General features: G+C 40.9%; 1 non-coding gene across 1 annotated transcript; it reads left to right on the top strand.

The window, feature by feature from the left end:
• Positions 1-6,341: 6,341 nt before the first annotated feature.
• trnar-acg (transfer RNA arginine (anticodon ACG)) lies at positions 6,342-6,414 on the top strand. The gene has a single exon. It is a non-coding gene; the product is annotated as a tRNA-Arg (tRNA).
• The last annotated feature ends 7,460 nt before the right edge of the window (positions 6,415-13,874 follow it).

Below are 13,874 nucleotides of genomic sequence, written 5' to 3'. Positions count from 1 at the left end.
CCATCCCCGAGCAGAAGATATGGAAGAGATTGGATTTCTATGGCAATTCCTCAGTCACCAAAGGTTTTCTCCCTTTCTGGCTGCAAATTCTAAACTTCCAACATGCTAATCATGTTGTGGAATATATATTTATGGAACATTATTTTCAAAGTTTAAACACTCTGTTCATCGTTTGCTAACATTGATTTCTCACAATCCAAATTTAAACTGGTGACTGTATCCTCCCTGGGTTTTCAGACACCTATCCCTGATGTTTATGTGGATCAATAAATTGTTGCATTAATTCAACGAATTTCGCCTTGCATCTCACAGAAGAGAAATATCAACAGAGGATGTTGAAAACATTCTCCATAATTCGCACCCGTCAGGGTCAAGGTCTATTATTTCCATCCTGTGAAACTTGGTACAGTAGTAAATATACAGGCAACTGACAAAACAACACGCACACACACATGCCAGACATCTGCACGCACGCACACAGAAACACACATCCACAAAAACACACGTAAGTACACACATACAGAAACACAAATACAGGCAAAGAAATATACACAAAGAAAAACACAAACATGCACAAAAATTACACACACAAACAGACACAAGTAAACGTATGGGCCTTCACAAAAGCAAGCATACTAACACGCACAAATATGTACACACACAAATATAGGCATACGCACGAATACTCAAACAAAGAAATACGCAGATGCATAAGCCTATACAAACAAGTACAAAAATAAACATATATATCCATGTAAATATGCCAATAAACGCACAATTTCACACAAGTGCAAACTCATGTACACACAATCACACACATTCACAGAAGCATAAAGGCAGACAGTCAGACACGCAAACACACACAAACAGATGCACCGACACAAAGATACACACTTTTGTGCACACATAAAAGCACTCACATAAACGGAGAAATACACATAGAAACATACATAGGCACAGAATCACACGCACACAAAGACACACACATGCACACACGAAAAACACATGCAAATCGACACATATTTACAAGCGTGCACAATGCACACAGACACACACAAGCCCTGACATGGAAAGACATTCGCACATCGGTTCGCACACATACATTACTTACGCAAATGCGCATGTATACACACAAACAAACACTGAAATCATAGAATCCTCGAAATGCACATTAAATACACACTTCTGAAAACAAACGCACAATTGTACACAGACACAAACACACACAAAAACACAGAAAAAACATGGCTCCATAAATACGCAGACAGAAATGCACACAAACGCAGATGCAGGCACACGCAAGCAAGCAGACGCAAACACAAACATACAAAATGCAGAAGAGTATAATCACCCAAGGACATGGAATGCAAAAGAAGCTTAATTAAAGAATATGGATTCAAAGATGCATATGCTCACACACAAATATAGACACACAGACGCACGTTAACAGAGTACACATGATCACACAAATACTTAGATCAACAGACGGCAAAATATTCAAAGACGCACATGTAGACGCAAACATTAACATGCCAATAAACAAGAGAACACAAACACACACATTAATACAAATGAGAACATGAATATATATCAAATCATGTTTATAAAGATCTAACAAAGTACAAAAACACATTAACGCACACACACACACACACACAGATACAAACACTACTGCACTAACAGATAGTTGGAAGAGCAAAAGCATATTAGCACATTTATTAACAGGCACGAACGCATAAACATGTTTTCATATAGACATTACTAAATAAAGAGCGACTTGAACACAATGAATCACTCGTATGTAAACATTGACAGAGAAACATAATGTACACACAGATGCAGACACATGATTTTACAAAGTAACATAATGGCATAGGGTCACACATTAACACGTACATGAACGCAAACAAGTAATAGTGCAAAGCGAAATGCGCATGCGAACACAAACAAACTCAAACACAAAAGTGAGGTTTTTGATGGAAGTATAATTCAAGTTACTTTTTAAAAGACATTTTCTCCAACAATTGTTCCAATAAGAAAATAACTCAACAAACACACTGAACAATATTCTCAATGAGGAACCGATTTAAGTTAATAATATAACAAGTGTTTCCATAACAGATAAACAAACGAGATGGAAACTCACATTCGACTTCTTAAATAGCAACATTTAAAGTTTACAAATAAACAGATCACAAATCTCCCTCGAAACACATTATTATATTCTCCAATAATAGGTAGCATGAAATTTTTGGAAAATGGACTGATACTGAAGAAAAGTTGCCATGTTTTCCCATACAGTCTGTACGAGGAATGTAAGAAAGAACATGTATGAAAATAGTTACAGAGATCGGTTACTGAGTGTCACGAACTCAATAGTAGATATATATGAAACTTCAATTAGATAATGAATTAATAGCTTAGGAAGGAGAAATGGGAATATACAAAGTAATATTTAGTTATGCTGGATAAATAAAACAATCTAATTATATTTCCTCGGCTGTGACACCCATAGATTCCACAGACCGTATTTGGATTGAAAACAATGAGGATGACAACAGCAACATCTGGACAACCGCTTCCACATTCATCGTCCTGTTCTTCCTGAGCATTTTTTACAGCACTGCTGTCACTCTGGTGAAGGTGAGATGATTCAATTAATCCACATTTCAAACTGATAGAAGGGATTTGAAAAATCTCTGAACGTTTTATTGATTTAAAACTCTAACATTAATGCCCCGCATCATAAATATCTGCTTCATTATTGTATCTCTCTTTTACAGATCAAGTGACGGGTTGAATTTTGGACGCTGTAGATTTCCCTCAACTGATTATTATGATCTCTGTATGGCTCAAATACAATATCTGCTCTCGGTGAATCTAACAGTAAAATTCCCTCGGTTTATCATTCTGAATCTCTAACTGAGACAATACTGGCCGGTATTTCAGTTCTCAATATGAAACGTATGAGGTATTTTTTGTTGTGATGTAAACTGTAATTAATAGTTTCCCTGTAGTTTAAATTTCAAGTATAACTCAATGATTTTTCCCGTTCCTTATTCACAATTGTTCATTTCCCGATATGTTTAGCTCCTGTTTAATCTTTCTTGTGTCTGTTGTATGTGTACATATTTTGGACAGCTCGGAACAGGTGTTTTCTATTTTCAATGTGAAGCTTATTCGCTTTATCAACTTTAAAACAAACGTTTCTGTTACATGTTCTCTGTTTTTTTTAAATAAATCTAGAGTGAAAAAAAAACTAAGTCAGACTTTGAGTTATTCTCCAAAGCCTATCGACACCGCTCTATTTTCCCTATTACACGGTTTCCCCCTTTTCCCAGACTGGGATTTTTCCCCAGACTGTCTGGGATGTGTTTCAACTCAAGACTCTTCAGTGAAAGAGTCACTCCGCCATCTAGCGGCCCATCCGTGTAATGACAGCTTTACTGCTGCCTTTTTATGATAAACTCCAACCGGCCAGATATAAAACTCGGTGAGAACAGTTGGGTATTAACCACGAGAGACTGGGATGTTTTCTGCAAAAAACATGCAATTCGTACACATTTCCAATGATTGTCAGCAATTGGGGCCGATGAGATATACTAGGGGAAAACACGCAGAATTCCCAGATACTGGGGTCAATCTGAAACAACAGATAAACAGATTATTGGAACTGCTCCCAGAGAATGCGGTTTAATCTGATACAGAGACTCCCGCTTCTCATTTTCTCTTAGCACGCAAATAGATATTTTGCCCCCATGTTCTGTTGGAAACGCACACGCTCCGTTTTCTGGTGAACACACAGTGACTGTCTGCTTCACACTGTCCTTTTTGTGTCAATTAACATTGTCCCATTGATTCCATTTCGATGATGCATTATCCGCAATAGACACCATTCCCTCTGACTCCATCCCCCGAAATTACTGAACATCACCCCAGGGATCCTGTCTCTCGGCTCCATTCCTCTGAGTCTATCCCCTGAACTAACTGAGCATCACCCCAGGGATCCTCTGTCCCGGCTCCTTTCTCTCTGACTCCATCCCCTGAACTCACTGAGCATCACCCCAGGGATCCTCTGTCCCTGTTCCATTCCCTCTGACTCCATCCCCCTGAACTCACTGAACATCACCCCAGGGATCCTCTTTCCCGGCTCCTTTCTCTCTGACTCCATCCCCTGAACTCACTGAACATCACCCCAGGGAACCTCTGTCCCGGCTCCATTCCTCTGAGTCTATCCCCTGAACTAACTGAGCATCACCCCAGGGATTCTCTCTGCCTGCTTCATTTCTGCTGTTGCTATCCCCCTGAATTCACAAGATATCACCCCAGGGGTCTACCAATGACATTCAAACCTTCATGCCCTGACGATTCTGTCCACTTCCATCTCATCATGTCCTTCTACAGGCTGTGGATGATATCAGCATGTCCTGAGGATTCTGGTCTGGTCCTTTGTATGTTCCTACATTCCTGAAGCTGAGATCTTTTCATTCTAAAGTCCTGGATTTCAGCTCCGAGATTTGATTTGCTTGCATATCATATCAACTTCAAGGAGAGAAGAATGAACGGCCTGCATGCGTGTTCAGAAGAACTTCTCTGAGTAGTTACAGTTGAAAATTAAAGTTCCTTTCTGCTCGAATCTCTATTACTCACCATGTGCACCGCCCCACGCAGCCAAGGGCCGACCCTCCCTCACTCTCTTACTTTTACCTTCAGTTAGTATGACTCCCCATCTCGATGTACTTTCCCCAGGATCGGGAGATCTCACGTTGGTCAGGGTTACCGTTTGTTTCTAACGCATGCGGCACTGAATCTGGGAATGAGTGATTGGATAATGTGGAGGGAGATTTGTACTGCATCACACCTATACCATACCTGTCCTATAATGTGATACCAGATTGTGGAGAGAGGTTTTAATTCTATCTGTGCTTAACCTATTGGACTTAATGACATGCTTTGCTGATAACCAGTATATATATATACATATATATATATACACACACACGCACATTTTAGTTGTTATGAGACTTTGCTGGTTAGGGCGATGACAAGATTCTATTCATAACAAATTATTAATACAACCTTATGAAAGATGGAATTATTAATAGGAATAAAATGAACAATTTGGTGAAAGTACCCCAAGTGCAGACTCTTTGTTCCAGGGGTATGATTCCTGATGTTGGTATTTGAGATCAAATGTGCACGAAATGATGAGTTCAAATCCTGCACGAGCTCTGTGATGTTGTTTCCTATTGCCCTATTCGCAGGTTTTGTTCATTTCTTCCCGTTACAGACAGATTGGTTCACATGGGGCTTGGTTTGAGAATCTGAGCACAAACTGCAGGGAATCCATCAACACAACACGCTCGCTCGAAAAGCAGCCTTCAAAAGGGTTGACTTGGAAGGGGACATTCATTTTATCATCATTCACCTGTTCACGGGACCCCATGATTGCCCGTTCAGGCAGTTCAGGCAGTTGGCTGGATGTTTCTGTTTATTCATTGACGAGATGCGGGTGTCTCTGGCTCGGCCGGCATTTATTACCCATCACTAATTTCCTTGAGAAGGTGGCGGTGAGCTGCCTTCTTGAACTGCTGCAGTCTATTGGTCTAGGACATCCATAGTGCTGTTAGTGGCGGGGGGAGCGGTTATTCCATGACCTTTTCCCAATGACGGAGAAGGTTCAGCGATACATTTCCAAGTCAACATTGTGGTCGGCTTGGAGGGAATCTTCCTCCTGGTAACGGTCTTGGGTTTGGAAAGTGCTGCCTAAGGTGTATTTGGTGAGTTCCTGTACCAACCATGCAAGTGGGGTGCATTCACTTACATTCCCGATTTGTGCCTTGTGGACAGATTTTGGGGAGTCAGGTGAGTTACTCTCCGCAGGATTCCCAGCCTCTGAACTGTTCTTGTAGCCACTGCACGAACTGAGAAAGTGTGTGTTGAGTCAAAATAGGAGCATGACTTTTCCTGCTCAGTGTGCAGTGGATTCTCAGCACCTCAGTTTCATTTTCTTTCTGAATGCATATTGAGGCATATGTAAGAGCTAATGCTATATGCGTGTAAAGTATTACATTCAAGTAATATTCGAGCGTTGATTCTCTGAGGGGAATGGTTCGTGGTTTGGTCGTCTTATAGTCTTTGGACAGCAGTTTGAATTCCAACACGGCAGGTTAACTCAGCAACTCAATTCAAGGGCAATTAGAGATGATTGTAAATGAATAAAGACAATCGCAATGATGGACCATTTCCTCACAAGTAAACGCAAACGTTTTGACAAAGTTTCTGCTTGAAACTTTCGAAATATCGGGCCAATGTGCAACAACTGCAACTTCTTGACATATGGGCAAGTGGCGCAATGGGTAACGCGTCTGACTACGGATCAGAAGATTCCAGGTTCGACTCCTGGTTGGCTCGGTGCAAACTTTTAAAACATGCTCACAATTTCCATGTTACTTTCGATGAAAAATGTCTTCAATAGCTTTACACTTATTCAGATAAATGCTGACCAACACTTTTTAAGCTTCTCTGGAGAAGTTAATGTTAGGAAATTGTTTATGAACTGAAACCGACTATTTTAAGTTAAATTCTATGAAAGAAAATTCATTTAATAAGATTAGGACATTAAATAAATGCTAAACTCAAATACATTTTGGACAAAATTCAACATGTCTGAGAGAATTTACACAATTTTGTAAACTTTGTGTCATAAAATTCAGCATTTCTGATTTTGGAGAAAGCATTTGAGGCCGAGGTCAGAGCAAAGATAATATGTCTGTAACATCGAGATTCCGATTATATTCAGCCCCAAACTGAAATCATACAGACTTCACTCACTCTAGACATGTTTCAGATAGTGATTAACTATGTTAGTCTGCACCTATAAACCCATTAAATTGGGCAGTAGACTGGACTGCTTGCTGATATGTGCACGGTGTCAAAATAGGAACGTTTCGTTTCTGTCATTGCGTCGCAAAAATTCAGCATTTCTTATTTGACACAAAGAATTTGAGGCCGAGGCCAGAGCAAATATAAAATGGCTGCAACATCGAGATTCGGATAATGTTCAGCAACAAACTGAAATCAGACAGATTTCCCTCACCCTACACAAGAAAAATAAATTAACGTTTCGGCCCAGGTTTAAACTGGGGACCTTCAGCGTGTGAGGCGAACGTGACAATCACTGGACTCCACAAACAAGTGACCAACTGCCCTTTTCTCCCAATTGGCCTGACTACAACGCTCAACTCCATTGTGTTGCTGCAAGTTCGAATGGTAAGATCGAGAGCCCATGTCACTGAAGAGAAAAACACATCCGTTACGTTCAACCTGATATCTCAATTTAATTTGTACTTTAAAATTAAAAAGCTTTCGTGTGGCAAATGTCTAATGAAGCAAAGATTTCTGCGCAATCGTTAATACTTCAATCTTATCTTCCTGCGAATAATTTCAACCAAATATACTCAGTATTTGTTTCATAGGTTTATAGATTGCCTACATGTTGAAAAGGCCATTCAGCCCAGCGAATCTGCAGCGACGGCATAGTATCGTAACCAGGCCTTTTCTCCTGTCCTATCCCCGTAACACGACTCATTTCCCATATCTAATCCATCTAACACAAGGAGCAATTTAGCATGCCCGTCCACCTAACCTGCACAGCTTCATTCAACATTTAATATCAATCAATTTATTTAATCTGTATGTCCTGATTCTCAATTTACTATTTCTGGAACTAACGATCGGTCTCTCTGCATTGTTCAGCTCCGCTCTGTTGCTGCAGGTTCTAATGGTTAGACTGAGAGTTCATGTACCTCAATACAAGAAGACAGGCGTTACATTAAACGGTTGCCCTGTTTGTGAACCCAACTCTCCACTCACCTGATGAAGGGGCAGCACTCCGAAAGCTCGTGCTACCAAATAAACATGTTGGACTTTACCCTGGTGTTGTGATTCTTCTTACTGTGCCCACCCCAGTCCAACGCCAGCATCTCAACATCATGGCTACTTTCAACCTTATATCTCAACTTCTCTAGAATTTCAAAATTGAAAAGCGTTCGTCCGGCAAATGACTAAGGGGGCAGTGATTTCTGATAAAGCATAAATGCATCCTTCTCATCTTCCGTAGAATAATTTCAACCAGTTATATCCAGTTATTCAACATTAAATATCAAGATAACACATTCTGAATTGAATATCTCTGAAATACACAGCATTGAAACGCAAACATGACTGTCCAACAAAAGCAATCGAGTCACTGGGTAATGCACATGCCATGCTGTTTATTTGAGATTGACCACAGTCAGCTTTTTAAAAGAAATCAGTGATCAGTAGAATAAGTAAGATGGTTTTAGAGGGATATGGGCCAAATGCTCGCAATTGGGACTAGCCTCGCGGTTTAAACAAAAGAGCGGCATGGACAAATTGGGCCGAAGGGCCTGTTTCCATGCTGTAAACCTCTATGACTCTATGACTCTATGGTGCTATCCATTCCTCAGGAAAATGGTTTCTCGGGCGGGCTGAAGCCTGTTAATATTTTACTGCTCTTTAGTTCTATGCGTTTTGTTAACCTTTAGCTCTTGACTGTTGTGCGGGAAAGGTTAATCCAAATTAATATAATCACCGCGATATTGAGCCAGGTCTGCACCGACAGCAGTTATTTGTTCAGTCACTTCAGTTGCAGACGGAGATCTGTGCACCGCACAGTCAAGGAGGAGTCTGTTGGCCCATTGTGCCTGTGCCAGGACTTCGCATGGGCTATCGAAATAATTCCACATCTCTGCTCTTTACCAAGAGTTCTGAACGAAACCCAGTCCATCACACAAACCAGCCTCCCATCCATTGACTCTATCTACACTTCCCGCTGCCTCGGAAAAGCGACCGGCATAATCAAGGACCCCACACACACAGGACATACGCTCTTCCACCTTCTTCCGTTGGGAAAAAGAAACAGATTTCTGAGGTCACGTACCAACCTACTCAAGAATAGCTTCTCCCCTGCTGCCATTGGACTTTTAAATTGATCTACCATACATTAAGCTTTTATTTCTCTACACCCTGGTTTTAATTGTAACACTGAATCCTGCACCCTCTCCTGTCCTTCTCCCCTATGTTCTGTATGTACGGTAAGCTTTGTCTGTGTAGCATGCAAGAAACAATACCTTCCACTGTATGCCACTATATGTGACAACGATAAATCCAATCAAATCAAATTTAATCAAACCCAAGACAATTCCTCCTTTACATCTTTGAAATATTATTCAGTTATTTCATTTGGACAAACAATGAGAGACATAGAATCTGAAATAGAGGCATTCAGTCCAATGAGCATTTTCTTAAATTTTAAACTGTATGATGACGGATTGTGATATTAAGAACGCTGAAAATATATTGTGCTGAGCTGGTCCTCACAGTTTGTCTGATTCTAGCTGCTGCTGCAACCTTACATTCGGCTCAAACCTGCAAACCCGCCCCCATTTCATTCATCTCATAGGTGGAATTGCCCACATTTGTTTACATTATCAAAGCGGTTCGATCTCGCTGCCTTCTATCAAACTTTATACTAACTGTGGTCAGATGTAATGGTTCTTTTAATGGGAGCCCCCAGCACTAATAGCAACACAGTACGAACTGTTTCCCTTCACTTCCCACACCTCCAAGACATAAACTGTTGACGGGACCACATTGTGTTTAATTCCTGTTCCCGTCACGGCTCCCCGCTCTGATGTCATGAATTAGCAGAAAGGAGCTCTCAGTTGATTGGATGAATCCAGAGTAAAGCGCCCAGGAGCTTATTGGATATCACCTGATGACGCTGTCAGGAATAAATTAACTTGTAGATTGTGATATCCAATCAGCTCTTTATTCTCCATTCAGTGATCTCCGCTCTTCCGACCATAGGGTCTGCAGGGTGTGACGTCAGACCAGCCACAGCCAATGCTCTCAACTTTATCTTGTTCGATCTTTTGCAGTTTTCGGAGCCACAGGTCCCGGCAATCCAGGAGCAGCAGCAATGCGGCTCCCCTTTTTCTCTCTGATCTGGGTGACATTCATTGTTGGTGAGTTTAACACTTTAAAAATGAATTATTTTCTGGAGGGATAAAGTTGAAAAGCAGGACATTCATGTTATACAGGTATTGGACCTGCCGTAGAACACAAATGAATCCTTGCGAGTGGTTTTAATCTTTTGAAAATAGATTCGAAAAGCACACTGCAACGGCGATTTCGAGAGATGGTACCAGGATTGGAAGATGAGAGCTATCAGAATGCAAGGTTATGATTAACTTCTCCACTGACGAAAAAAACCTGACTGATTTATTTACAATTAAATAGAGGATTGGTGTGGTGGACGGGGAGAGGATGATTCCACTTGTGGAAGGATTCCAAATATATGTCTCATGATTCCAAGGAAACAAAGAGATTAACTGGGAATCGGAGAGAAACAGCTTTCGAAAGAGTTGGGTAGAATGTGGCTCATATTAACACAATGAACACTTGAGGAGAGGAGCAAAGATTAATTTAAAGGTAAACTAAACTAAACAGCTGAGGAAGAAAGGGACAGATGCATTGAGAAGAGGCGAGAGGGAGGAATCTCCAGGGGATTGTAAACGGGAACATAGATCAGTTGGAGAGAATGTGGCATGATTCAATACATTCAATACATATTTTTATGTTACACTGTCAGTGAATTTTCTCTCTTAGTTCAATTGAACTTTGAAACAATGTTTTTTCTTTCTTTAACCGTGTGTTTCAGATCTGAGCGATGGAGATTCTGTTACTCAGCGGGAATCCTCACTCACACGGACAGAGGGAGAAGATGTCACTTTAAACTGCACCTTTAACGACGGTGCTTATTATTTATTTTGGTACCGTCAATATCCAGGCAGACAGCCCGAGTTTGCAGTCCGGAGAGACAAGAACGGCGGTTTTGAATTAAAGGCGGATTTCGCTCAGACCCGGATTTCTGATTCAGTCCAGCAGTCAGACAATTTGTACCGAGTGACTATTTCGGAGTTGCGGCTGTCTGACACTGCGGTCTATTACTGTGCACAGAGTCTCACAGTGATGAGAACGAGTGAAATCCTCGTACAAAAACTGCCGCAGGTTTCTGAGTCACAGCTGCTGTCTGTCGAGTGTTGTTTCTAACAGCGGGTTATAAACTAACACGTCAATACATTCCTGTGAACGCAAACCAGACCACAATTCACACAAACACCATCTAAAATCGTTCACAGATTCTGTCTGATTATTACATTCACTGTGCGAGGGAAGAATTAGCTGTTGTTTATTTGGAATCACCGGGAAATCGGCACGAACATTGAGAATTCAAAATGCTGCAGGTAGCCTTGAACTAGTTGTACCCTTGTTCTGATGTTTCAAAGAACACTCGGGGCAAAGAAACCAATGCTGTTCGGTTTGATATGTCAGTCAATAGTGTAAACTGATGCCCGCCTGCTGAGGCAAATCCTCATAATCACAACAGCCTGATTAAACATCTCTCAATGTTACAGTAATGAAATAAAATATCAACTGAGAATCGAAGAGAAACTTCATTGGAAAGAGTTCGGAAGAATGTGACTCATGTTAACACAATGAACACTTGACACATATTAAAACTCAGAATTCTTAACAGTAAAGGTACAAAAGTTTATTTCAATACATGCTTAGAATCCAATGAACAATGATTAATATCTCTATTAATAATCTCGAAGAATAAGTTTGGTGTACTCTAGACACTGGAACATTTGGTAAGAAAATCGACTGAATGCAAAAATCTAATTGAGAAGAGCGTCAGAAAGTTCCTGAAGGACAACTAGGGATGGGCAATAAATAGCGGCCGAGCCAGCAAAGCCCACATGCCCGAAAGTCTTTCTTTAAAAGTCTGCTGTAATCACCAGAAGTGCTATGGGAAATCGAAACCGCGGGATAAGTCTTCATGCTCAGACAAATATTTTGTTGGGATATGGGCCAAACGCGGGCAATTGGGACTTGCATAGTGGTTAGAAAAGGGTAGCATGGACAAGTTGGGCAGAAGGGTCTGTTTCCATGCTGTAAACCTCTATGACTCTGTGACTACTTCCATATCCGTTATTTCCCTGAATATCCACAAATCTATCAACTGCCTTCAAGAAATCAAACGACTGAACAATCATCGCTCTCTTTGATACATAGAGTGCATTAAAGCGAATGTATGGTTTTTGACTGAGATGATTTTTGAGATATGCCTCTGATGAGTTTTATTTCATGTTGTAATTATTTCATGTTGGTCATTACAGCACCAGAGTCTCCTATTCAGAGTTGCTCGTAAACGACAGAAACTACTATAAAGAGGGATTTTACATACACTGACAGACATTCAGCACAAAGAACCTGATCATTCGGTTTAATTGGTTTTAATGAGATGATTTTGTTTCTATTAACTGTTCACAATCCAGCTCAGAGATCGGATTCAGTGAGAGGAGGTGAGAATGCCTTTGCTGGTTTTTGTACGGACTAACTGCGTCTCTGTAACTGCGGTTCAGCGCACACTTACAGATACACGGCAGAGACAGAGACACGGACCCCGGTGATATTTAATGGAGCTGTTTTCTTGTCTCTGTCCAAATTAGCAGAAAACTGGTCCGAAAAATCAGGAGACTTATCCCCCTTCCCCTGGCCGTAACTTTTCAATAAATATCTCGGAGCTTCTCCGGGATACAGGATGTACCAGAATAGAGTTTGGTCAACGTACTTAGCTTTATAACTGCAGTTCAAAATTACCGTCTGTACTTCCTGAACCGTTAATTCAGGCGGCTCCTGGGAAACTGAAGTTTGGCCATTGGTTCCTGTAACAACATATAGACTGTGTGAGAAATCTGTGAGTGAATATAACCCATTGAACACACACTGAGGATTTGAGCTCAGACTCACGGGGCAGCATGTCCATTATCATCAGTAGAACACGCAGGGAACATGTGGTTCCTGAATGGACAGTAAACAGCGACACTGTTTAAAATATGTTGTTGCTTCTAGTCTTATATCACGGAGTAAACTCAGATCAGAGGCAGCTTCAATCATTGGCAAATTGGGGGGTTTTCCCAGTGTTGCAAATGGCTGGTCGCCTTGAGATGACGTCAGCTGTGGACCAAACACTGTTAGTGGTGGACTAAACACAGCTGGCTCCCTCCAAACACATTCCATCCCGGGCTGTGTGTGTTTTTCTCACTCTCTTTCTCTCTCCATGAAAGGTGAATAACGTTATCAGTTACACTGTCTCTTTCTCGGTTAACCCTCTTTCGTTCGAACTCAATATCCCCCTTTTTATAGATAGATTTTTCTTTCTAAATAAAGTTAAAAATGAAATAAATAATTTACCCTCATTTACTCTGCGGGTATTAATGAGTGCATCCACTGCATGAACATAATAGTAGTCACTGCTTTATTTATACCGGGGATAAGTATTCACCCAAGTCCACATTGACTTGCGTTTCCACTGGGATTACTCTTATACTGGGAAAGTACTGATTCAATCAGTCATTATTTCTGTCCAGAAACTTCAAAATGTGACAACTCTCAGTGTGCCTTTAATATTGGATCACATTTAACAGGTTCCCCTGACAGATAGGCATCTGATGCAGAAAGATTAGAAGTATTGATTTATTAAGTTATTCACCCGAGACATCTGTGGGTTTTGTGATTGGATTTATCCAGGAGTAATCTGAGCGCCAAATGTCACATTTTCCCAACTGTGACAATCACTGACGTTAGGGAGGGAAAGCCACTCAGATGAGGCTGCATTGTCAGGTTCATTTTCTCTGAAATTCAACGCAATGTGTTTTGCGGACAAGGAACCATTGATTGTGGACCTGCGCCAGTTTTTGTACGAGGTCCGCGGGAGCCTC

Source organism: Mustelus asterias, chromosome 30, assembly GCF_964213995.1.
Source record: "Mustelus asterias chromosome 30, sMusAst1.hap1.1, whole genome shotgun sequence".
NCBI lineage: Eukaryota > Metazoa > Chordata > Chondrichthyes > Carcharhiniformes > Triakidae > Mustelus > Mustelus asterias.
The sequence above is the reverse complement of the archived record's forward strand: the minus strand, read 5'-3'. Positions and strand labels throughout refer to the sequence as shown.